Source organism: Sciurus carolinensis, chromosome 5, assembly GCF_902686445.1.
Source record: "Sciurus carolinensis chromosome 5, mSciCar1.2, whole genome shotgun sequence".
Taxonomy (NCBI): domain Eukaryota; kingdom Metazoa; phylum Chordata; class Mammalia; order Rodentia; family Sciuridae; genus Sciurus; species Sciurus carolinensis.
This window is the reverse complement of record NC_062217.1, coordinates 104,121,373-104,144,339: the sequence shown is the minus strand read 5'-3', so window position 1 is coordinate 104,144,339 and position 22,967 is coordinate 104,121,373. Positions and strand designations below refer to the sequence as shown.

General features: G+C 36.2%; 1 pseudogene; it reads right to left on the bottom strand.

Moving 5' to 3' along the window:
• Positions 1–21,027: 21,027 nt before the first annotated feature.
• LOC124985433 (GPN-loop GTPase 1-like) lies at positions 21,028–22,073 on the bottom strand (annotated as a pseudogene).
• Positions 22,074–22,967: the final 894 nt, after the last annotated feature.

Here is a 22,967-nt window from a genome sequence, read left to right as displayed (position 1 = left end):
AGAAACATTGAGTTCATGCATTATTTATACATTTTTTCTGAACCTGAACTGAACATGAAAAGCGATAAAAAGGAGAAGATTGTAATAGATGTTTTAAAACTGGGGACAGTTCTGTGCTGAATTCACACACTGCTGTCATGTGAGTTCATGAAAGCATTACAATTTTGTTGACTTTTTTTGAGGAAGAGGCAATAGACTTTATTTAACACTGATTTTCTTACTTAATTATTTTCCTTAGGAAAGAGGCACAAAATCTACTTGAACAACTCAATTTTCTTTTTCTTTTCTTTTTATTTATTTATTTATTTTATTATTATTATTTTTTTCTTTGTCAACTTAATTGGCAGAAATTAATGTAAGCTGCTTCTGTGTTCTCAAAGTCTGGTGTTGGGACCATAGTAGAGTCTGGCTAAGGCAGTGTGATAGGTTGCTCAGAGACTAAAGAAAATACCCAGAGACAGTATGCAGAACATAAGACCTATTGAAAACTGCTTACAGAGAGGGTCCACTGGTGACAGGCCAGACAGATGGCACATCTGTCTCTCATGATGGTTCACCAAATAGTATCCCCATCTCCCACAGTGCTATGTCCAGTGGTGGCAACATGGACAAGAAGCACATATCCTTTCCATAGCGCCCTCAATTCTGATCCAGTCAGCTCAGAAAAAAAGAGTTGAAAAGGGACAAGCAGTGACATCAGAGTTCAGTGACCACTTTTCAATGAGCATCTGTCCTGATGTGCATGCAAGAAAAGTTCCTATAGATACACTTTGCCTTATTTGCAGTACACATGAGAAAGAAAGAGTGTCCTTCAAGATAGAATTTATCTGGATATTCCAGTCCAGCCATGCTCTTATTGTTCCCTTAACTTGGCATGGAATGGGAAGTTTTAGTGACATGGTGTTTTATTGTCTTTTTTTTTTTTTAAGATGGCATATCTAGGTTCAACTTCTGCCAAGCATTCTACTTTGGTAGGTGATTTTGTGTGTGGAATTTTATATCTAAAGAACTCTACTACTGATTCCACTTGCATGGCTCTAATGGAACTGAAAATGTGATTTCCTCGTCCCTTGTCCCATGTCTCTGCACAAAAGTTGTTTATAAACTCACTTGCCTTTGGTAGCTCAGTTCAGTCACATTAAGGTCTTTTCCTCCTTTGGCCTTTTTCTGTAATTCTCATGTCACTTTTCTGTCCATTCTGCTTATCTCATAACAAGTTCTCCTTTCCAGGATTTTATTCCAGGATTTATATTTATTTGCCAAAAATTGGCATACCTAGAAGAATTGTATTAATTCAACAAATATTCATTGTACTTTTATTATACTGCACAGATTGGGCAGAATAATTAGAACTACTTCTGAAGAGGAACAGCAAGATCTCTGTAAAGGAAGACAAAAGAAAATGTGCAAAGTGTTTGTCTTTTGACTGTAATTTTACTTCTAAAAATTTATCTGTAAGCCTCACCTCTGACAATATGAATATACACATGCCTTAAATGTAACTGCAAAATTTTAGAAACAACCTAAATTTCTATATTTAAGGAATAAATTGTGGTAAGCCTAAATAAATTAGGGTACTTGGTAGATATAAATGAAACATATCTCTACAAACTTATGTGGAATTATTGCCATGTTATGTTGTTAAGTGAAGAAAGAAAATTTTGATAATTTTTTCATATTCTACTCTTATTATGAGAAAAAGAGTGAGTAAAAGTAAAAATATTCACGTGCCTGTTCACTTAAACAAAAAAATAAATGCTGGAAGAATAAACCAATAAAAACTGAAGTTGGTTACCTTTAAAGTATGGATGAGAATGTTATATAAAGGGTACAGGAATGGAGAGAGGAGATGGGGACTCCCTGAATGTATTTTTTTCTAGTACAGCATGACACTTGGAATCATGATAATCTTTCATGTGTCTTAAAGAAAATAAATAAATAAAATCATCAATGACAGAGGGACTTAAAATGGAATATAAATGAAAATAAATGAACATAACCATGTGAAAGTAGAAATATGAGGAAAGAAGTATCCCAAGTAACTTTAAATAATTTTTGTGCTACACATCCTTATGCTTAAGTCAAAAATAATTCTAATCAAATATTAAAGATTAATTGATAGTTCTTTTTTTCTCATAGATATATAGTAGAAATTCTGAAATTACATTTACAGTTTTCAGGATTGAACAAATGAGTAAGTATATTATGGATAATAAGAACTGGGTTTCTCCTATAATGGTTGCAAATGTGGGAGGGAGAAGACTGGAATAAATCCTACCAGGTTGGATTGAAATTAAAGATGCTGATATGATCTCCTGGGATTTAACATGTTTGCACAGGTAGCTAGATACAGAAATAGATAATAGGTGTACGTGGTTGTATATTTATATGTGTATGAATGTAGGAATGTATGGGTGTATATTTGTGTGTGTGTGTGTGTTATAATGACCAGGTCAAATGAGAGGACCTAGAAGTCATTCAAATCTGATATTAACAGTAATATCTACTTTCATATTTCAAATTCTAAATAATGTTATCCCTTAAAAAAGATCCAAGCCTTTTTAGAGAAATGACTAATTCTTTATCAGAACTGGCAAAGATAAAATGAAGCTGGAATATCTGGATGAAACATAAAAGTATGGAAGAGCTCAATGAATGCTGGGGAAATCTCAAAAGGATTCAGAAGTCAGTTTAAAAGATAATAAATAAGTCCAATCCAGGAAAATTTGACTATTAAGTTCAATAAATAATGATGTTAATCTGAATAAAATAAGAATCCATAAACTCAAAGAGTAAGAGAAATAATGCAATTAGAAAATCACCTTTGGCAACTACCATAACAACTGATCAAGGCAAGAATCATGAATAAATTCTGAAACTGTTGAGTGAGTATTTGAAGAGTACTAGAATATTCATATATTTTGAGGGTAGCATTCAACAAAACATTTACTAATTATAAGGTATAAAATAGCTACTGGAAGACAGTCCTTTAATCAAATTTGCAAAATTATAGGTAATGGTATTGACAAATAGCATATATTCATAATATGGTACCCTAAGAATATTTATCATCACCAAAACAATACTCAGGACAATGGTTATTATATTAAATTTAATCTAGAAGAGGTAACAAAGAAATCTAATTAGAGAAACATTTAATAAAATAATTATCCAGCAAAGTTCAAAAATGTTAAAAATAATAGTTCAAGATTAAATGTTTCTAAATAGATATGGCAATATAATGCCACATGTGACTTTGGATTTTCTTTGCTGTTAATGACAATTTATAAAAAAATCAGTAACAATTTATAAAACATTTATGAAAAAATAAAAACATCTGAATAAGATCTGCAGATGAGGCCAGAGTTTAGCAAACATGACCTATGAACCAAGTCAACTCACTGTCTGTTTTTGAAATTAAGTTTATATTGAACACAACTATGCCTTTAATTTGCATGTTTTCTCTGGCTGCCTTTGCACTGCAACAGCACAACAGTTGCAGCAGAATAGTTGCTACAAAGCCTAAAATAATTAATCTCTGACCCTTAACAGAATAAGTTTGCCACTTTCAGGATCAGATAATGGTAGTAAATCAATGTTAAGTTTTTTATTTTGTTCTTTGTACTCTGATAATGTAAACTAATTCCTTGTTTGTAGGAAGCATACATTGTATTTTGGTGGCAAGGATGGTGCAGGAGCATTCTATCTGCAAATTACTCATTAACAGTTTAGAGAAAACTATGTACCATGTTATATAAATCTATTTACATAAATATATTTATTGACAGATATCATGGGAGTGATAAAGAGGGATGAATAAACATCATATTTAATTTTTGGAGAAACTGAAACGAAGATATTTGAAAAATCTTTGTACTATTTTTCATTTGTTTCATTGTTTTAAGACTATCAAAAATATTAATAAAGGAAAGTAAAGTGGGAAAGTTTTAGCCCACTTCTTCCTGTGCTATAATTTTTCTCCAAATACTTTTCCTTGGATATATTTTCTGGACTTGAGTTTGCTCTCTTTTGCAAATTTCCTTAAACTTTCTTAAATTTTTCTTACATTTTTTAATCAGATGTGACCAGAGACCAACTTGTTCTAGATAATTAAATACATTTTCAAGAGTTCTCTTTTCTCTAGCTCTGTAGGACATTTAAGACTGCCCATGAATCTCTGCAGTTCTAAACTTTGAGTTCTAGGTGTGTGTAGGAGAAGAGATACAATTAACTTTATTATCCCCTTTCACCACTAGGTTTCCAGTATTGCTGAAAATTCATTTTGCTTCTACTTCTTTTCCTTTCATTGTCTTTTCCAACCTACACATAAAATTTTTCCTCTTTTCCAGGATCCTAAGAAGGAAACTTCCTATGTATGCAAGAGAAATGTAAAATAAATATCAGGTTTTCTCTATCTACATAGTTTTCTTACTACTGCACTATGCACTATTAGGAACATCTAGTTGCTTATACTTCTCCATAGGATCCAGACCATATTGCTTGGTTTCGTCTCCCCTTGGATTTCTCCTCATTCAAATTGAATTCTTCCTATCTTGTTTTAAATAGCCATTGAATACTCCACTCACAGCTGTAGGCCAACATTTGAACATTGGAATTTCCATAAATTCGTTAATGTTTCTGCTAAACAAAGAAATTTTGATTCTAGGGTTTAGCACTTTAGGACAAAATTAAAGAAATTCATTCTTTTATTCTAAATAGATAAGGAACATATGATATTTGCTTAATTATAAATAAATTATAATTCTTTATTTTATTCAGATTAAATTTTGGAACTTATGAAGTAACTTATGGTTCTTCTTAACACTGAGGGCACCAGTTGGGTCACTTTGCATAACATAAATATATAAAACATGGCTAAAGAGTTTGAAATCTGGACTATATGAAGAACTCAAAACACTGAACAACAAAAACCCAAATAACCCAATCAATTAGCTGAACAGACATTTTCAAAAGAAATGATACAAAGGGCCAGTCAACAAATATATAAAACAAAGTTCAACATTTTTAGCAATAATGAGAATGCAAATCAAAACTATACTAAGATTTCATATCAATCCAGTTAGAATGGAAATCATCAAACTTATAAGTACTAATAAATATTGGCAAGGATATGATGAGAAAGGAACACTTATACATTGTTGGTGGGACTGGAAATTACTGCAACCACTGTGAAAATCAGTGTACAGAATTCCTAAAGTTTAGGAATGGAACCACCATATTACTCAGGTATTCTGCTCCTTGGTGTTTATTAAATCAGCACACTACCATTGTATCTTGCATTCCAAAGTTCACAGTAGCACAGTTTACAGTTTACAATACCCAAGTTATGAAACAAGCCTAGATGTCACTCAACAGAAGAATAGATAAAGGAAATGTAGTATATATTCACAACAGGGTTCTACTCAGCCATAAAACAAGTAATAAAATTATACAATTTTTCTGGTAAATGGATGGAACTGGAGACCATCATGCTAAGTGAAATAAGCCAGACACAGAAAGTAAAGAGTCCAGTGTTTTCTGTCATATGCTAAAGTTAGAGAGAAATAAAGAATGAAAAAAGGGGATCTCATGAAAATAAAAAAAAGTACCGAAGAGTAGAGAAAGAATATCAAGGAGGGAATGGGAGGAAAATGGGAGAAGCTGCAGGATGAAACTGATCAAATTATGCAATGTGTATGTATGAAAATGTCAATTTTATATATAATGTACCAATTAAAAATAAGTAAATACTTACAAAGAAGACTGGTAAAGTAGAGCAAGAGGACCAGAAGGAGGAAAGTAGGGAAGGAAAGGGGAATGAAATGGAACAAATTATGTTACAGGTGTATATAAATAAGTCACAACAAACCCCAATGTTACATATAACTACACTGCTCTAATGAAAACAACAATAAAAAAGGATTCTGGAATCTGGAACCAGACTGCCTTCATTTTAAAAAAAAAAAAAGAAAAAAATTTTAATTTATTTATTTTGATTCATTTTACACAAATGGGGTACAACGGTTGTTTCTCTGGTTGTACACAAAGTAGAGTCACAGCATTTGTGTAATCATACATGTACATAGGGTAATGATGTTTGCTCATTCTGTTATTTTTCCTTCCCCCCACCCACTCCTCACCCCTCTAGTACCTCCATTCTTGCCTCCCTCCCACCTCCCATTGTGTATCATCATTCACTTATCAGAGAGATCATTCAGCCTTTGGGTTTTTGGGATTGGTTTATCTCACCATGATATTCTCCAACTGCATCCATTTAACTGCAAATACCATAATTTTACTCTTCTTTATGACTGAGTAATATTCCATTGTGTATATATACCACAGTTACTTTATCCAAAGAGAAATTAGGTCCAAATCTTCATTATGTTGGCTTAGGATCAGACTTTTTTAACAGGACTCCCAAAGCACAAGAAATGAAAGCAAGAATCAATAACTGGGATACATTCAAACTAAAAAGCTTTCTCTCAGCAAAGGAAACTATTAGCTATGTGAAGAGAGAGCCTACAAGTGGGAGAAAATCTTTGCCACACACACTTCAGATAGAGCACTAATCTTCAGAATCTATAAAGAACTCAAAAAACTTTACACTAAGAATACAAATAACCCAATCAATAAATGGGCTAAGGAAATGAGCAGACACTTCACAGAAGAAGATGTACAAGCAATCAACAGATATATGAAAAAATGTTCAACATCTCTAGTAATAAGAGAAATGCAAATCAAAACTACCCTAAGATTCCATCTCACCCCAATTAGAAAGGCTATTTTCAAGAATAAAAGCAACAATAGGTGTTGGTGATGATGTGAGGAGAAAGGTACACTCATACATTGCTGGTGGGTTTGCAAATTAGTGCAGCCACTATGGAAAGCAGTGTGGAGATTCCTTAGAAAACTTGGAATGGAAAAACCATTTGACCCAGCTATCCCACTCCTTGGCCTATACCCAAAGGACTTTAAATCAGCATACTACAGTGATGCAGCCACTTCAATGTTCATAGTTGCTCAATTCACAATAGCTAGATTGTGTAACCAACCTAGATGCCCTTCAACTGATAGCTTCATTTTTATTTTGAATAACTAGGCATGTAAGTGACCATAGGAAAAGTATTGGTATGGTCTATGTCTTCATTTTATTTTCTCCTAAAATGCAATTATAATTGTACCTACTGTATTACTGGTTAGCCACACCATAGTCAATGTGACTATTGTCATAATTTGGTGAAAATAAAACCTGAAGGCAGAGTACCTATTGATAAGCAGTTGTATAACTAAATAGTACCTCATGAAAACTGCATATTATGCAACTATTACACGAACAACATCAATTTTTATTTTTTGATTTGAAGAAATGTGATAAATAATTTTAAAAACATGTCCATTTATAGATATTTGCAACTTCTTTTTTGAAATTTGGGAAGAATCACTAAAATTGGATTTCCTTACATTAAAAAGTGGGAAAAGGGGTTCTCACTTTCCATTTCGTACTGTTTCATGCCATTTGATTTTTCTAACAACATAACATGGTTTTATTTTTTAAGCAACTAAAGAAATGAAGTTATGGGTAATTTTAACTTTTTTATAGCTTATTATATAATAAAAATCCAATATGTACACTGGTTACATATAATCAAATAGAAAATTAATAACACTGAGGCCAGGGATTGACTATAAATTGAAAAATTTGCATGTAGGATTTTTACTTTTGTCATTCGTAATGAGTTTGAAAAATAATTATATTGGCGGGAAACAATGAACAAATACATATGCGTACAAAGAACAAAATATTTTGCATGTGCCTGGTACAGAATAAATGTTCTATATGGTTTAACTTTTTTGTTAGTGTATCTATTGTTGTAACTGTTGATAGTAACCCACAGTGTATATCAGTTTCTTTAATATGAATAAGTAGTATATGGTATTAGGAAAGTGAGAGAAAATAACTGTATGTCACATGACAGAATGTCAAAAAATTATTTTAAAAAATATTTTTACTAAAGTGCCAGATGACTTCTGCTGCATGTGAAAGGAATGTCATTTTTGATTTATTCTCCCACATTGAGTAAGATACTGTGACTGCAATTTAAGATCTTTAAGACAATTTGGAGATGGTTCTGATTATTTTCGAAGAGAATCTAATTTTTGTTTCTCTTCTATCCAGAAGAAAACCCAGGACTGTAATGACTACAGAGGCATCATGATAAGCTCTGCAATCCCTTTGATATCCTGTAATGATCACTCTAGGAGAACTCGGATAATCAACATAGGCAAGACCACGACGGGATTTTGAAGTGGACATTCCTTAAGGAAATGAACTAGAGATTCAGCCCTGTTCCAGAATTAAGTTTTTCAGCAAGAAATGGACCATTTGTGCAGCAGCAGGTGTATGTGCTAATAGGATGATTTCATTTTAATTAGCAGAATTTCCTTGCAAAATAATTACATATGTTGTTTACTCAACTTTTTTTAAAGGATCATTAACATTTTATAATCTCCTTTCTTCCAAAACTATGCTCTAAAAGTTTTTAAAACTTATTTCTTCATTATGAACAGAAAACAAAATAGGTTCTGTGCTTATGGCAAATTTTTATTCCCTACAATAATATTCTGTGTGAAAATTCCAAATAAATTGCTAAAAGTTTTATGTGCAGAATTCACTTTGAGTTTGGAAACCTTGTAGTAGTATTTCATTGTAAAGAATACAGCACAGAAATCTATAGCACAAATGTCTGTTTCCCAAAGGAAATTTATAAAGTTTCCATTAGCTCTCATTGGTACTGCATGGGCAAGGAATGGGAGCTTTTGCTCCAACACACAACAGAAAACTGGAGAGAATGCTGCTTTTGCATGAAACAGTAGTTCACTAAATTCAAGCACTGCTCATGGTAGCATGCAGAATGGAAAAACTTCTAGAAAAGATCTGGAATTTACTGAGGAGTCATTTTCTTAACTTAAGGTGAATACATACTTGACAAGTTCATAGAAACTTCCCCTCGTGGGAAAATTGAGTTGATTTCCTGTTTGAAGTTTTGGTTATCTTTATCCATGGTACTTTTTTTCAAAAACAATATGATTTTATTTCTGATAAAAAACAAATGTCAGTAAAACAACTGGTTGGATTCTTCTAAAGGCATGGATTGCAATGTCTGGATTACAAGAAGACTGGAATGTTCTGATACGTTCAGCTTTTCGTCTGAGGAATCTCTATCTCAAAACTTCTGATTTTCATCTTCTATCATGGGAGAGTGAAATCATAAAAGTGGTTTCAACATATTCACATTACAGCACAGCAATATACATATCCTCATATGCCTTCTTTATGAAAAGAAGAAAAATTCTTAGATTGAATTAGGAGAACGAATAGAGATATTCTCTATTGTATATATCTATCTATTAACTATACAACAGAAATTTATAACAACTCAATATTAGGATAAAATTTTGGTGATAGTATGCATTTAACTTTTTTTTTTACAAAAAATATTCCTGGAAAAAACCTTTCAGCCTGCATGGGAAGGCACCATGTGTGATGACCATGGGAAGAGCACAGTGTCATTTTACTGAAAATAATGAGGGCAGGACCTCAGTTTGTCAAAATCAGATATTCAAAAGTCAGTCTCACAATCACCAAATAGATGCTAACTCCAAATGCAGTTTAAATGTATAACATGCAATTGTGAATATAAACAGCATTGAATACACTTTCAAGAGGTTGGCCACAATCTAAGAGGCTAGTCTTAAATTCTCAGGAGGTTATCTAAAAGTAGAGATAAAAAAGGGGTGGGGTTTTCCAGCATGTATACCCATGAGGATCAATTTATGGTTAGAATTGTGATTGGATGCTTTCCTCCAGCGACTTCCCCTGATTGTATACTCACGGGTTTTCTTTATGATCAAGCATAAAATTATTCTATACAGTTTGAAATCAATTGTCAGTAATTAACACAAAAGCATAAAATCATAATCTGTAAGGATCTTTGACAGCTCCTCTTTTACAACTCCATGAAAGATATAATATACCCATTATGTTTCTAAAAACACTACTACCAAACTGAATTAATACAAAGTGAAATTTGCCATTATAGAGAAAACTCTTATTTTTTTGTGAATTAGTCAACAAGTCTTCCATTCTACCATTGATGTAATATTGTTGATTAAATTTATTCAAAATATTAAAGCATGAAACCTAAAAGGCAAAATTGATGGAGAATTTTAAATCCAAGTAAATGAGTCTAAATGACATGGTACCAGTTTCTACTCCACCAATGCACCCAGTTCTTTAAATGATTGCAGATTTTAAATGAAAATAAATGGTTTTTACAACAAATTAAGATGTCTTAGACTTGGTTTATTGGAAAATATTTAGAAATATAAGCATATTTATTGATGAAGGGATTCGATAAGGAAATATCTCTGTTTTATGAATAGAACCAGTTCTCAGGGAGACTCAAAAGACCTGGGTTCCTAGTTTTGATGTGATCTTGTAAAATGTATGTGTCACTTTCCTGCTTTAAAATCATAAGAGAGAAAAAGAAGGATAAAAGGAAAAAGAACATTTGTTTGTGATGATTTTCTTTAATATTCATGAACTGCATGCAAGGCAGAAGAATTTGAATTATCTAATTTTTAGTAAGTTCTTTTGATAGGGTATCTACCCAAAGAAAAGTAAAGGTGGAATTAAGTCACAATTTAACTAGAGGAACCAGAATTCTTTGTGTCTGCAACAATTTACAAACTGGAAAGTGGGGACAATGAATATATTACTTGGCTTCCATTGTATCTGACATAGTGTGTGATCAAAATTTCTTCACATAATTCATATGAAAACCTAAACAAAATTCTGAAGTTGGAAGTACATGAAGTAAACTATTTCATATAGTACATTCTAAAATATCAAAATAACTCTTTACTACTTAAGTACCACTGATAGCATGTAGATGTATGTATGGTTGTAAATGTCATGATATTAGAATTCCAGAAAACAAGAAAAAACTTCTGATTAAGTCTTCACAAGAGGAATGGTGAATCAAGGTTGTAGGTAGCAAATCTTGATAATTAAAGCTGAAATTTAATCTTTTTTTTAATGGTAAAATAAGATAATTTTATTGCTTTGGAATATTTAAATTGAGAACAGTCATGACATGGTCAAGATTAGGATATTCTCATAAAGTAAATCATATAAGGATTGGTGCCTGATTCACCGGGTCTGAAACTATCATAGGCTGAGTTGGAGAGGTGTTTTTCAAACTCTTGTGCATGAGAATCACTTGGAGGGCTTATTAACAAGTTGCTGGGCCCCACTCCCAGAGCTTCCAGCTCAGCAGGTTTTGAGAGATGTCTTTTAACAATTTCTCAGCTGATACTGATGCTTGTGGTCCACAGAGTGTGCTCTAAGAACCAATGAATAAGAGTACAGACTAGCCAAGACAAACCATAATAATGGTTGTTATGTACGGAATATGCCCCTGACTGAAATCCATGGCCTTTAAATAAATCACCAAGGATACTTTGCATTAACTTCAAAGTACAATACAAACGGTCTGACTCTGTGCCTGGTTTTCAGTTATGGGTACAAGGGAAACTTCAGTAAATATTACCTCTTTACAAGACAGGTTTAGGCATGTGACTTTAAGCTCTATTGAACACAAGGGAATCTATTTATTATATAATTTTGTAATTTGAAAAATCATGAAAGGCAGGCAGGCTTATGTCGCGTCCCTCGCCCGCAAGAAAGCACGACACAGGAAACTTCCTTCAGCAGTTTAATCAGGACCTTATTATTAGATAACCATGGTTTCTCTTTTCTCTACCTCTACTAAGAAGTCACGGTCATATTTATATGAATTATAAGCCAATCAGGTTACAGAATATGCGGGGAGAGCAAGATTACAATATAATACAATCAGAGCAACTAAAGGGCGTGTGCAAGCACGAGTCACTTTTGTCCAATCAAAGCAGTTCCTTCTGGCCCTGGCTCAATGCCGGGGCCACTTTATCAGCTGCTGGCTTAGTGCCGGGGCCAGTTCTTTCGGCAGCGTCAGCCATATGTTGCAAACCAGGTTGCCCCGGCTTTGTGCCAGTCCTTGATGTTGCAGTCTATGTTGCCCCGGCTTAGTGCCAGGGTACAGTCTTTTCAGCCTTCAAGCCGGAGTGGGGTCCGCGGCCCCCGACAGCTCCCCCTTTCTTTTAATATAATAGAAAGCATACTTTAGCAATAACCGATCTACTCCTGTCACTTGGCCCATGCTCATAGGTGCTTTTACGTATGACAGTTGGCATAACCAGATATGGGCTTGTTTATTAAAAAAGTGCTTCAGACCCTAGCGGAAACCAGCGCCATCTTGTCATGGCGGCGTGGCGGCTTGCCACAGCGCTCCCCCTTTATTATATTAAAAACACAGGTGAAGGTAGAGGCCCTATCCTACTGTGCAAAAGTGGCAGATAGTGAACGTCAGTCCCAAAGTGGCGCCTTCTCTAGGCCTGACATCACCCAAGCCGATGCCTTTTTTCGTAGGGTGGGACGTGGACATCAAACCCACATGCAATAGAGCATGCCTTCCTTGAGGTTTAAAAATAAAACTCTCAAGTGCAGTGCTTTGCCTCGCATCCTGTGTCTATGAAGTCATAGCGGTATGGAAAACCATACTTGGGGGAGCTTATCCAGCTTGTGCAACCGCAAGGGCCTGAAATAGGAAAATCGCCCTACTTGCCAATGCCGTACAATACAGGGGCACCATAATGAACACAAGATACACAGTAACAGTTCATCTCCTCCAATATCATTGTTACAGTTCAAGATTAAGGGTGAAAGTTACAAGGCAATTAAAGCTTTAGTTACTGCAAGGAATCTGTAGTATGTAAATACACAATCCCCAAAGAAAAGTATAAAGTAATAACAGCAGTACCTTGCAGACACCTAGCGTAAATGACAATTCCAGCTTTAACAGAGATATACTAAAAATGCCACTTATTTTCGTGTCAGATTAGCCAACCACACAGAAGGTGACACCCCTTGCTCAATGGCCAACACAGTCTGAATTAACATTGCTTTTTCACGTGCTTGGCGTACTCTTAACTTGTAAATAAACCAAAAGCAAAGGCAGATGCCTGCAAAACAAATACAACCAAAGATTCCCACACCAACCCATTCTTTAAAATAACTAAAAGCAGAGGTAAGCCAGCTAGAGAACTGACTCAAAGTAACAGGTTTAACACGGGTGTCATTTAAAATCGCAATCTGCAATAATTGTTGATTCATCAACTTTTCAGCTTCTAAGGACCAATTGCCTGCAAGAAAGGCGGAAATCAAATGGCTTTGATTCTTTGCTTCTTCATATCTTACTGGAGTTATACACATGTGTTTATGATTCCCGATGCAACCAACTTGTGCAATGTTGAAAAGTTCATCCAATTGTACTTGTAGCAAATCAATCCTTTGATTCGCTGCCAAAATCCCTGATAGGATATGTCTGTTGACGCGGTCCTGGGATTCCAGCACCTGTGCAGTTTGTTGTATGACTTGATTAATGGTTTGCGCTGTTTGAACTTGATTGGTCATGGCTAGAGCAGCGGTAGTGGCTGCAGCGGCAGAGACAGTAATAGCAGTTATTATGGCTGCGGTAATGCCAAAGTCTCTCTTTTCTCTGAAGAGGTTCACCAACGGAAAATTATCTGGATTGACCTCCACTGGGACAGGTACAAAGGTGGGTACTTTTACAATCACAGCAACAGATTCACTACCGTTCCAACACTCTGAAAGCAGGCAGGTAATATTGTCATTAGAACAATTTAAAATCACTTCCGAACTGTTTGATAATAGAAATAGAAAAAGGGGGGGAAGGCGGCGAACAATGTCTGTCAGCCGCAGAATTATCATGTGCATCCAAAGTTAAAAAATTAATGGTAAAAAAAGCCAAAGACAAACGCTCTTTAGGAGTACAGCTTGCTCCTATTCCCCCTTTTTGTCTTTGTAAAAGTTCTTTAACCATTCTATGAGCTCTCTCCACGATTCCCTGACCTAGAGGGTTGTAAGGTAAGCCATGAGTCAGTTGCACTCCCATAGTGGAGCAGAAAGAGGTGAATTGTTGACCAGTGTACGCCGGCCCATTATCTGTCTTTAAGGAGCATGGAAGGCCCCAGGCGGCCCAAGCCTCTAGGCAATGGGAGATGACATGATGGCCTTTTTCTCCTGCCAAAGCAGAGGCATGCATAACTCCAGAAAAAGTATCTATTGAGACATGAACATATTTTAGGAAACCAAACTCTGCAATATGAGTAACATCCATTTGCCAAATCGTAAGAGGTCACGAGCCTCGGGGGTTAACATCAAAAGAAGGGAGATGACGAAATGGAACACAATGAGAACAATCTAAGACAATCTGTCTCGCTTTTGCTCGAGGAATAGAGAAGCACTTATGAAGTGTTTGGGAGTTAACATGAAACTTATTATGAAAGTCTCAAGCACTGTCAAGAGAAGAAAGAAAACAAATTGTGCGGGTAGCGGCATCTGTCCTTGCGTTTCCTTCAACAATAGGTCCAGGGGGAGCCGTATGAGCTCTTATATGTACAGGATAAAAGGGTGCAGAATGGCCCAAAATCAAATTTTGTAACTGAGTAAATAAAGATGAAACCTTGTTGTTAGGATTGATGGCACCTACCGTTTACAACACCTTAAGTGCTCCTTAGAGAAGTCCTCTTATTCCCTGGGTTCAGGCTGACTGAGGGCAAAAGATCCAAATACTGGTGTATCTTGCCTTCTGTACTCCAATCTCTAAGTTTGATCTTAATCATCCAGCAAGCCAGTCTCACCAGTCATAAAGTAAGAGTACTGGGCTTTAACTTTAATGTCCATAACTTTACAGTTATTTACCCTTTTATCTAACTGGAGTCTGCATTAGTTCTGGAAGTTACCACTATTTGTTTTGGTATCTGTTACCACTATTTGTTAGGTGATGGCTTATTATCACAAGTTACCTAGGTTGCGTGTTCTTGAAGCAGCTACTTCTGCAAAACATTAATAGGTAACAGTTTTACAAAATGAAATAAGTAAGAGTAAAAATATATTCTGCTTGTATCATAGCTATTTTGAATTTTGACTGAGAACCACATTATATTCCCTATTTGAGATCATAGTAATTTTACAACAAAAAAAAAACAATCTTTTGATTATAACTTTAAATAAGCTGAAGTCTGACTTATTTTGGAGTCACTGTAACATGCAGTAAGGTGGGAGGCAGAGCCTTAACTCAGGTAAGGCGTGGCTCCTTACAAATCTTAAGTGTTCTAATTCTACAACTAATTTTTGTCCCTTTTGCCATGACCAGCATGACCAAATTTTTAAGTTCAGTGAGGGTCAAAGGAGTATTAGAAAATAAAGGTTTATAAACACAGATTTTGAAGATTAAGCTGAGATCAGATGGAGCTCTGTTCTCTGATGGAAATGTAGATCTAAAGAGTTATGTTAGCAACATTTATACATGTCTTATTATTAAGTTAAAGACTATGTAAGCATTATTCTTTGTTTTTAGGAGAGTTACAGAGACTAGACCATCTACATAACTTTTTCTCACAACTGCAAAGTGCAATGTTAGGAACTCTGTGTAGTTCTCAAAGAAGTTCACTGTCCAAAGTTACTGTAAGGTGGGCAGGAACTAGAGAAGGGAACTGATGAAACACTGGTTATCTAGCAAAACAATTTCTTTCTGCCCAAGAACTGTGTGCTTGATATCAATGTAAGAGCTGATAGGACTCCTGTACAGAGCCTCCCCAGGGAGGTTACTGCCACAGCAGTTAGGCATCTTGTGCTCCTACATAGGAACACTTCCAGGCACCAGGCATGCTACAGTCATGAAGTCAGGGACCCCAATCTCAGTCATTGTTGTCCCATTTTTGCTATAATGCATTATACTCTTTCTTAAATGTCATTTTAAGAAGTTTATATATATTGATTTCTGAGTTCATATAAACATCAGTTAACACAGTCTAACATTATATCCAAAACAGGAATCAATCAAAGAAAGGCTGAGAGAGCTTTTAATTTTTTTTTGTGTGTGTAGCAAAATGCTTTTACCTTCTACAATATGAACCTTTAAACAAATCAGGCTGTCACTAACTCTTAGATATATATTTACATTTAAATTTTTATCTCAGTGAAATAAGTAACCAATGTTACATATACCTTACTGATAATATGTCCCATAATAGAACATTAAACGATAGAAATAAATCCCCAATTAAAATTTACTCTTTATAAGTTTAAGATTACCATTACAGACAAGTTTAATCTGGAGAATAGCAGAGCTTAATAAATTCCTTGCTTTAAAAACTTGTGTACCTGAAAAATATGAACACATCTCATATACAACTAGTGACCATTTCATAATTACCTTGACACTTTTATCTTACCAAATTCAGTTTTTAAAGAAAAATGTAGACTCTGTAACATAGTACAATACTCTAACAGTTGTTTAACCATAATTGTATAAACCCCAATTTTTAAGACTAATTGTTCTAAAGAATAAAACTTAATAGACACAAAGTTAAGAGTAAATTAGTGTTTCTAAGAAATCCTTGCCATTTTACCATGTCATTTTACCATGTAGATTAAACTTTGGTGTATATCAGAACATTAGTATTTCACCTTAGGAAAAACCTTTAATAGCTTTAGCTGTCTCACATACACACAACCAACTCAGTTTCACACAAACATGTTGAAACTTGCCCTTTACTTACATGGACTTTCTTAGCACTTACTTAGCCCCTCATGTATTTCATCACACAAGCACTTTCTTACCCAGAAACATTTCCTTTTCCCTTTTACTAAATATATTTCCATACCCAGACCCTTTTATTTTCTCTTTCCTACCTGTTGACCCCTTTTTGTTCACATTCTGAAACAACTCTTATGAAATTTCTGAATTTAGATAAATTGCTCTATTTTTAATAAGATTAAATATTTTGTTGTTTATAGTACTCTAATTGAAACACAGTTGAAACCTTTAGAACCCTTTGTATATAGAATTGTACTTGTTAAGACATAACTCTTAGTAACCTTGTTTTTAGTTTAGTGATGACACAAAGCAAGTTTAAACCCTTTTTATTTACCAACCTATGAAAACACCAATAATGTTTAAGTATGATACTCCATGGAATTTAAGGAGTTAAGAGTACATGATGTTATTTAACAATGAGCATTTTAATTTTGTAAATTAATCAGATGTCTCTACAAACACATTTAAGTAATCCCATATATGTTAACTCTAATTTACTTATTCTGTAAAAACCAAGAAAGCAGGCAGGTGTCCTGAACAGTATTTGCTGTCTCTTTCCTGTTGAAGAAAAGTCCTAGAAACAATTGATATTAGACATTGTTTTTCAACATTTCATTAGTTTGACCACCTAGAGACTTGCAAGTTATTTTTAAAGACATGTCACTTTTAAGTTTACTCAATTTAAATTGAACCCTTTTAAATCACGTGAATAAAAGTATTTGGATCCATTTTTAAATTTTAATTTTAGGAGCACTCAGTTTTGATGCAGACAAGACATGACACCAGACAGCACAACATACAAATAACACAAAATCAAAGGCCTTGTAACTTTATAGGTGAATCTCCATTGCAATGTAACAGATGTTCAAAAACTTTAGTTGAATAAAAAATAGAACTGATCAAAAAGAGAAAAAAAAATCATTAACCTAGGTATGCAAGATCAGAATTATGAGCTCAAAAATACAGCATTAAAGAAAAACAAAACAAAACAAGAATCCTGGAAAATGAGTTAATTCTGTGTAGCAGTCCAGAAATTTAAAACAGACACCCTTTTGTTTTCTTTTTCTTATCTTCAGGTTACCCCCCTTTCCCGCTGAGACTGTTGCAGTTTACATTCCAATGCAGGCTTCAGCAAGGCCAGGCAGGGGGGAGGGAGGATCACCCAGGACTTTTTTAACCCTTTTTCTTCCTGGTTGAGAAATCAGGTTAGGTTTGAATGCAGAAAATCACAAAACATTATTTCTTACTACTTTTGAGGAATGGAGCTGCTGAGATCTCTGCCTAGGGGGAGGACTGCTTCAAGGACATGGGTGTTCCCTCCCTAGGTGGCCATGGAGCTGCGTGGAAGGGATCAGGAGGGGGGCCTTTTTCTGTCTCTTGTGATAGTTTCTCTTGATCCAACAAGCCCTTATCTAAAAACCAAGGGGCTTTGTCTTCTACAGCTTTTAAAAACTTCCTAGCTGAGGAAACCTCTAAAGGTGCTCCATTAGCCTTTAATAAAGCCTTTAATAGTCCTTCCATGCGAAGGAAGGCAGCAGCTAAGCCTGCATTTGTTAATGGGCCACCTATTTCTCTACAAGCTTTCATCCATGCCTCTATGTCTTTGCTTTTAAATGGATTAATAGCATTTCTGCATTCTCTTGTACATTGTTCATATACTAATTGTTTAATTAAAGGCATAGCTGCATCAGCATTCCCGAAGATCTTCCCTGCTGCATCTACCATTCTAGCCACGAAATCTGAAAAAGCTTCTGTGGGGCCTTGGACAATTTTTGTTAAGTTACCTCGCACCTCTCCTTTATTAGGAAGTGCTTTCCAGGCAGCAATGCAGATCTTATTAATTTGTTCATAAACCTCTAATGGAAAGCCTGTTTGCTGATTGGCAAATCTACCCTGCCCCAGAAGCATATCCACATCCCAGGCAGGTTTGCCCATAGCTTGGTTTTGTGCAGCCTGTTCATTGGCCCCCTCTAACACGAAGGCTCTCCAGTCTAAATATTTACCTGGGGAAACACAAGCTTTCACTAAACTGGCCCAGTCCGAGGGGGTCATGCAGAATCTATTGAGCCCCTCTATTTGGGCGATAGTAAAAGCAGCATCCACACCATAAGTGCGGACAGATTCTGCTATATTCTTTATCGTTTTAAATTCTATGGGTTCCTGATGTCTTCCCCCATCATTGTCCTGGAATACAGGACAGGCAAACCTCAACTCTACATGGGCAGCCCTCCAAGCTGCAGAATTAAAAGCTCTACCCGTGCCTGGAACCCCTCCCACATATGGGGGAGGATCATAGGCTAGAGCTGGCTTCTGTTCTTCCTCATAGTCCTTTTGTCTAAAATCTTTTTGCCTCTAAGTTCCCCCTTCTTTTATCTTCACCTTCCGTAAGTGCTGCGTTAGCTCTTTTACTTTCTCATCACCGTCTGATTCTGACTCCCCTGTATCTTCTGGTGTTCTGAGGGCTTTTAAATCTGGGTACAGTCTCCTCTTTGGAATAGTTCCATAAACCTGCTCTCCTGCACTATGTTTACTGGAAGTACTCATAGAATCCTCGGACTTCTCCTCATGTAGTTGTTCAAGAACTGCCTGTCCTTTATGAATAGCTTCCTGACATCTACCATCAAGAATACATCCTTTTATTAATTTCCATAGCGGTATCACCCCTTTCTCCAATTGTCCCTGCTCCTGAAGGAAATCCAAATCTTTTCCCAACTTATCCCAGCTAGCAGGAGTCAAACTTCCGGAGACAGCAAACCATGGAGCCGCTTTATCAATTCTTTCTATGAATGTTTGTAAAGTACTGTGTTTGACCTTGAGCTCTTTAGAGCGCAACAAAATATCTAAAGGCTGTACTAAATCCAAAGGCTGTACTAACGAACTAAATGGAGAATTGCCCATAATAAAAGCAGTGTTCAGAGCCAGCAGAATGAAAGCGAAAGCAAAATTATGTAAAGTAAATCCCTGCTCTCTCTTTGTCTACAGAGGAGCGTCAATCCCCGCTCTCTCTATGGAGCGTCCCACTTACCTGTGGGATTAATCCCCGCTCTCTCTATGTCTACAGAGGAGCGTCCCACTATATGTGGACCCCACTTACCTGTGGGGCTTACCGGTGCACCCCCTGACCGCTGAAGGTTCTGAATTCCCGGGTTTCGGCACCACTTGTCGCGTCCCTCGCCCGCAAGAAAGCACGACACAGGAAACTTCCTTCAGCAGTTTAATCAGGACCTTATTATTAGATAACCATGGTTTCTCTTTTCTCTACCTCTACTAGAAGTCACGGTCATATTTATATGAATTATAAGCCAATCAGGTTACAGAATATGCGGGGAGAGCAAGATTACAATATAATACAATCAGAGCAACTAAAGGGCGTGTGCAAGCACGAGTCACTTTTGTCCAATCAAAGCAGTTCCTTCTGGCCCTGGCTCAATGCCGGGGCCACTTTATCAGCTGCTGGCTTAGTGCCGGGGCCAGTTCTTTCGGCAGCGTCAGCCATATGTTGCAAACCAGGTTGCCCCGGCTTTGTGCCAGTCCTTGATGTTGCAGTCTATGTTGCCCCGGCTTAGTGCCAGGGTACAGTCTTTTCAGCCTTCAAGCCGGAGTGGGGTCCGCGGCCCCCGACAGGCTTAGAATAAAATTGTAATTAAAAACTGTTTATCCAAGTTACCATTTAAACAGGATTCATTTTCAGAAATATGTTCTGCCCACTTTCTTCAATAACACGGTCCCCTATAATGAGCTACTTAACGTGAGCCATATTTCATAACACTGGTTGCTAAGGAGACTCCACTGATACCCTGGACAAGCTCATGTGTCCCCTCTCCCTTTCTACTACAAGAACAACTCAGGTTATAAGTTGAGGACATGATGCTGGAGAAGTAGAGGCTAAGATCTGGAGTGATGGTAAATTCTCTCTGTATTCCATTACCAGCAGAAGTATATAAGGTCAAATGATAAAATTTAGGCTTGAAGGGATATTAGCTTCCTAAAGCAGCCAGTATATCCTTCCTTGCATAAATATAAATGAAAGGCCAAAGCAGACTTGACATCTACCTGCTAGCTCCAAGAACCATCTATTCCTGACTTCATCTGAGTCATAAGATTCTCTAAAAGGAGAATTTATGCTATTCTCTAGGAAACTGTTCTTCATCCTAGCCCTGAATCAGAGATAAGAAAAGTTTCTTCACATGGAGTTCTAGAATTTGGGACTTTAGAATCAATTAAAATTTCCTAAGATCTTCTATTTGTTGTTTCTCTTCCAGTACTGTGCCACTGATTCTTGCATAAAATTCTTTATGACTTTCCTCTGTAACTCTGGGGTCAATGTCATCAGTATCACTGTCAGCTTCCTCATCCTCTTCATCCAGGGTTCCTAGAGTCAGGATTAAGTCAGAGGGCTCCAATGCAGGAGATAGGCTCTCTTTGGCAGTGCCTGTGTCCAAGGCTACAGAGCCCCTATCTTTCTGAAGGGGTCCAGTTGTTCTTTCTGCTGTTCACTCTGTGCACTGGCCAATGATTTCTTCAGACCTTCATATTCAGGACCATACTCCCTTTCATATTCTTCTGCAGCACTGGTGACTTGCACAAAGAGTTCATCGAAGCCAGTGCCCACAACAGCAGAGACACCCACCACCCTGAATGAGCTGTAAAACTCATCTAATACCAGGCTCATTGAGCAAGTCAGGTTACTGATGTATGTAGTTTCTTGATTCAAGGCATCTTGGAAAGCCTCAAAATCCTGCAACCATTCCACTGCAAAGCTGTGATCAATGATGTCAGTTTTGTTCATGACCACAATGAAAGGCAGTTTGGTTTTGTACAAGATGCTGCAGGCATACAGCATATTTGACATGAAGGTCACTGGATTAGTACTTCTTGATGTGTCCATTACATAGATGACAACTGTTGGGAATGAAGATGCCAGGGCCTCAGTAATGATTGTCCCAGAAGCAGACCAGGTGAATACCTCAATCTGTCCAGGTGTGTCGATCAAGACATATTAGATGTGTTCTGAGCCTTCTCAATAAATTTCATGACCTAATCAAACCTGGTAGCAAAGAGATTGAGAGAGGTCACTATGCCACCATTGGGCCCAAGACCATATTGTTTCATTACTTCTTTATACTTCACAGTGTCACAAATATCGATATTGGCAGGAAAGGGGATTTCGTGTACAACTGGGTCCAAGTTGATCACGTAAGGTGGGGAGCTTTGCCTACGCAGGTGTCCCGTGAGCCTCTGTACAAAAGTGGTTTTCCCGGAACCCGCCATTCCCAACACCAACAGACACACAGGGAGCTGAGGAGCTCCCGAAGCCCCAGGTTCCGCCGCAGTCACAGGCGCCTCCATCTTCCTCCTGGTCCCCGAAATTTAATCTTAATGTGTACCTTTGCCTCACACACGCTGCAACATATCCAGCAACTGTGCTTTATCTCATCAATAATGAAGAGCTGAGATGGCAACTTTCTGGTACATAATAAATGTTAGATACTTTTTTATATGACCAAAATTCAAATTAAAACAAGTTTGCCTAATATTTCCAGCAATATTGGATTCAGTTAGTGCATAGGTAACCCACTGGGTTAGACTTCCTTTTAGTCTAATTAAATATAGTCCTGCTGTGCTCTATTCTCATAAGAAATCATGAAAAAGAATTAATATAGTTGTGTATGGTCATATAATCCATCCATTTATGTTTCATTTTATAATATCATTTCTATTGTTGTTTCAGCTGCAAAACCTAAGCTGGATTTCCTTAAGCAGGGCAGTTAATTGGTTTGAGAATCCCTGGTCAGCATATTTATTTTCACTGCAAATATTTTCTTAAGGAGGAAAAAGACAAATCTACTCTTGAGAGAAGCTATAATTAAGACATATAACCAGAGTAAGATAGTAAAAGAAATATAAATTAGAAAGCAACTTCACCACCAAAATATAATTGATCTGGTTTTTGTTGAAAACCAATTTCTTACAAAGGAGTCTAAAGAAATTTTTAGAAATTTCTTTTAACAAGACAAATTTCAGGGGATGAGTAAATTTTTTTATATCAACAAGTTTTATTTATCTGTTACAGAAGTAACAAAATCAAACATTGTTCTAATTCTTAGAATAGTTAAGAACAAAATGAAACCAAAAACTTAATGAAGTTTTTGGTCAAACTTTGGAGTTTATGAAACATAT